Here is a 5,000-nt window from a genome sequence, read left to right on the forward strand (position 1 = left end):
TAGTATGTTATGCCTCTGCACTTTCTATTGACTTCAAAACAAGATGCATTATCTGTTTTTGCTGTGAGAAAAGGTTGCATATCTTTATGACTTTTAGATATTTTGCACTTATGCTGCACTGACTTGCTATATCATCCACAAATCATTTGCATGGATTTCGAAGTGTCTGGGGAATTGATCTTGTCTGCAGCTGGGAGGCCATATGGCACACTCACACATGCTTTACATTCCTGCAGAGGAATATGGCTCTGTTAACCTTCAGAATACCTATTCGGTTTTTACACTCTGTGTTTCAGTCACTACAATTACAACACACACACACACACACACACTCATGCACACTCATGCACACTCGCGCACACACATAGACACAGACTCATGCACACACACACGCACACACACACACACACACACACACACACACACACACACACACACACACATTATAGCCATTCAAAAACTACAAACACCCACTGCCGGTGAAGCAGGACCCGGGGCAGTGGGGGAGAGAAGTGACTAACTGAAGTCCTCCTGACTTTTGGGAATAAATGGCTCAACCTAGTGGCCATTTTGTGCAGTTCAAAGGAAAATTCAAACAACTTCAGCTTTGCCTCCAGCTCACCTCCTTCAGACTCAAACCCCAACCTACCACAACCAATCAACATGAACTAATCAACAAGACCCAACCCAACAGCCAGCATTCCTATTCTCCTTTTGTCCTGTTTGAAAACGAAGGCATGGTTCCAGAGCTAATCACTGGAGATGTTTTTGTGGTTCTTGTGGGTATGGCACACAGGATTCAGTTCATTAGTGGGGAATGCTGGACACTAACATGGCTCCTCCCAGTGGCCGATGTCCAGAATCTCTCTCTCTCTCTCTCTCTCTCTCTCTCTCTCTCTCTCTCCCTCCTTCTTTTCCTCTCTCACTGCCCCCCTCTCTCTACCCCCCCCCCCCCCCACTCCTCAGCTTGTTAGTCCAAACCCCCTCATCTTCGTTGCGTGCATCTGACAGGCAGGACCAGTCCACCTGGTAGCCACTCTGGCCCCCACAGCTTGCCGTGTCCCACGGCAATCCACTGAAATTTACTATGAGGAGGACCAAGAGTCACAGCAATTGTTGGTGACTGTGTAAAAAACAGTCTTCCACTGGATGAGCATTTAATATGACAGCAGTGAGGGTGGTTCTAATGAATTTAATCACATTTGGATGTTTTTTTTGTTCAATTGATTACAAATTTGAATGAGTACTCATCATACTGTATTTGGATACATCTTTAATACAGTTAGTTTCATGAGTCACTTGATACCAATTATTTGATAACACATCATGTTTTTTTTGTTTTTTTGCAGTATTGCTGTTTTGTATCATAATGAATTCTGTCTTTGTTCACAGGGGGCTACTGACTTTTACGAAATAGAAAATGACTTGAATGCATTTTGAGGAATAATGGCTGTTCACCTACATTAACCCCCAGAACATTCACGCACACAGAGACTGAAAGTGACAGACGAGGTTATCTTATCTTTCATTTACATAGTCGTTTAGCGGATGCTTTTATCCAAAGCAGTGCACAGCATACAGTAGCAACCCATTTGCCTATACGCATTTTTTACATGGGCCCCCTCTTCCATACAGGGTCTCTGTGCTTTTACTAGTTTCTTGCTCTCTTATACAGTATTTACATGCAACACACTGCACACAGTAACAGGCACGCAAACACACACATACATAATGAAAGAGACACACACAAACACACATACACACACACGCACACCGGGAGAGAGAGAGTTTGACTGACATTTGTTTTTTCACCCCTGTCATTCTTTCTTTATTCACACCCACATACAGTTTTATACTGAAAATGATTGAAATTAATTCTGAACAGGAACAGCTTTAGAACATCAAGTCCATTGGTTATACAACATCATTATTATAGAATCAGAATCAGAATCAGTTTTTATTGGCCAAGTATACTTACATATACAAGGAATTTGGGTAACACTTTACTTGACTGGTGAGTTCATAACACATTCATAGCAGCTGTCATAAACTGCACATAAAGCATTCATGACTGTTTCATGAGACATGACTCAACATTCATACCAAACCTTTCATGAATGTGGAAGACAGAACGACAACAACTTGTCAAAATAAAAGTCCAACAATCGCAAAGCAGCATTGCCGTTTTTGTTCCAAACCTCTTACCTGATCACGTCACATCTGAGTCAATGGGCTACTCCAGTGCCAAAAAGACAGAACATGGTCAAGGAAATAATTTTCGTTTCATAAAACATTATTTGTTTTATGATGTAACCTTTGCAGATATTTTCTCATCATTTGCTACTGGGAATGTTCATTGTCCAACCGTTCCAGGTTAACAAATAAGGGTCAGCTGAATGTAGGCTAGTTTAGCCTACCTCCCAGTGTTAAACTCAGTGATTACGAATACTTCACAACTTGTATAGTAAAGTGACATTCGATGTAGACTTCATAAGATATTCATGCAATATTTACAAAGGCTGGAGAGAAAAATGGCAATGCTGCTTTGCGATTGTTGGACTTTTATTTTGACAAGTTGTCACCGTTCTGACTTCCACATTCATGAAAGGTTTGTTATGAATGTTGAGTCATGTCTCATGAAACAGTCATGAATGCTTTAGTTTATGACAGCTGCTATGAATGTGTTATGAACTCACCCGTCAAGTAAAGTGTTACCGGAATTTGACTGGATTTGATAGAACATCCTCTGTAGCATCATTGTGTTTGATTACTTCTTTGTACTGTAGACCATGCAGACAGCCTTACAGATGGAAAGCTAAGTGTGCTTGTCACTGTATGTGTACATGAATAAAAGGTAACACTTTACTTGACAGTATCGACATAAGAGTGACATGACACTGTCATGAACACATGACACTGTCATGACACATGAATCCTAACCTCTAAACCTAACCCTAACTCTAACCCTAACCCTAACCCTAAACCTAACCCTAACTTGTTATGACAAAAACCGAATGACACTTAATGACAGAAGCGTTATGTTATAAATGTTTATGACTTGTTTATGACACGTTCATGACAGTGTCATGCAGGGTAGAAATTTCACGGTGGCCACGACGGCCATGGCCTTCGTTGCCCCTTGCGTTGGCCGTGATGCCCCTTTGAAAATCAGAGGTTTACAGGCCACTGTGGCCTTGGTGCCCCTTTCTTTCAATATTCTGGTTTGCGTCCGACTAATAGCGTATTTTATTAGCCTATGGCCTGACAAAATAATCTTAGGATTTACAGCGCAAATTAATGTGGTCTTTTACGCAGTGGAAAAAGTGACAGCGCACGGCAAGAAAGAAAGTGCGTCCAGATTCACCCATTCTTCTCAGTTGAACTACTCACGAAGTAGCCTACTCATCATACAGACATCACAAGTATCACATCACATGAAAGAGCTTTTTCTCAGCTTTTAAACAATGTTAGCCGTTTGGTGAACGGTTCGCGAGACAAATAAATACTATGATTAAATTGAATCATAAATTAGGTTCTACGCCTATCTCCCTACCCATTCATCTTGGTGGAATAGGCCTAGCCTACTTCACGAACCCTTCGTTCAAAACATGGCAAACCATATATCAAAATAAACAGCAGACCTTACCGAACACGTTTTGAATTTGCAGCAAATTTCGACATGCATGCCAAATTTGGGCTTTAAGTTTCACAATGTGTTTAAATTTTTCTACGTGATTTCATAACACAAAATCAATGTTACAAATATTGCCAAATATGTCGGTAAATATTAAAATCAGAGGATATACAGCTAACTACGAGTTTGTTAAAGTAGCCTTAATGATCACAAAATGCTAAGCATGCATATATTCTAGGCTATTTGAGTTTCTTAAAGCTGAGCTGTGCTTAAATTGTTCAATACATGATTTCATAACAGGCCAAATATAAAAGAAATGTTAAATATAGCCTAGATATCTGTAAATATTAGATGATCAGATGATTTACAGTTCTATGTAATAGCGTAATAGCGTGTCATGTTTCGTGTTTTTGTGATGTTTCATACAGTGATGCAGGTCTACTGATGTGAATAGGCTAAATACAATTTTGATCATTTTTATAGCCTGTATAACTTTGGCCTTGGTGCCCTGACATGTGGCCTTTGTGCCCCCCACCAAATATGCCCAACTGAAGGCCAAGTGGCCTTGCCCCTAAAATGGTGAAATTCCAAGCCTGGTGTCATGTCACTCTTATGTCGATACTGTCAAGTAAAGTGTAACGGAATAAAATACACTTACACTAATATTCTTGTATTTATTTTATTTTTCAAGTCAGAGCAAAGTCAAACTTTAAGTATAAGTGGACTGAGAGCAACTTAACATTTCAGATGCATATACTGTATACAGTACAGTTCAAGGTTCGGCTGGGTTTGAACAAAGTCGAGATGTTAATGAAAAACCCTGACAAGAAAGCAAAACATGTCACAACTGGGAATCAGAGGGGCCAAGGATATTGACAGGATACCTGACATGATTATGGCTTTTGGGGTGCTCAAGAAAGGCATGCATTTTAGAGCTCTCTCGATGGTTCTGAGGCTTTTAAAGGCTTTTGAGGGCACTCAATGCCCGTAACTTTCTCTCTTCCAAGGTTTTCAAAAACTCTCTTCAAGGACGTAAATAACTGAGATTGGACCAAACACTATGTCAGTCGGTACAGATAACTAAATGGTGTTGGTATTGACTGTAAATCTCACAGGCAGGGCTGTCTGGCTTTGGTCTGAATTTAGATGGCCTTGGCTTTTATGCTGAATCAAATATGTAATATCTGATTGTTACCAAACAATTGACCCGAGTTTCTCATTTGAAAGCTCGTGAATATGTCTGAGGAGGATCTTTTCACCTCCTGGCATTTCAGCCGAATATGAATATGGCCCTCATATTGACAGTGCACTGCAGCTTATTTTTCAGGCCACATTGTGACCACAGAAGATTGAGAAGATATTTACT

The sequence above is a fragment of the Alosa sapidissima genome, chromosome 3 (assembly GCF_018492685.1).
Source record: "Alosa sapidissima isolate fAloSap1 chromosome 3, fAloSap1.pri, whole genome shotgun sequence".
NCBI lineage: Eukaryota > Metazoa > Chordata > Actinopteri > Clupeiformes > Clupeidae > Alosa > Alosa sapidissima.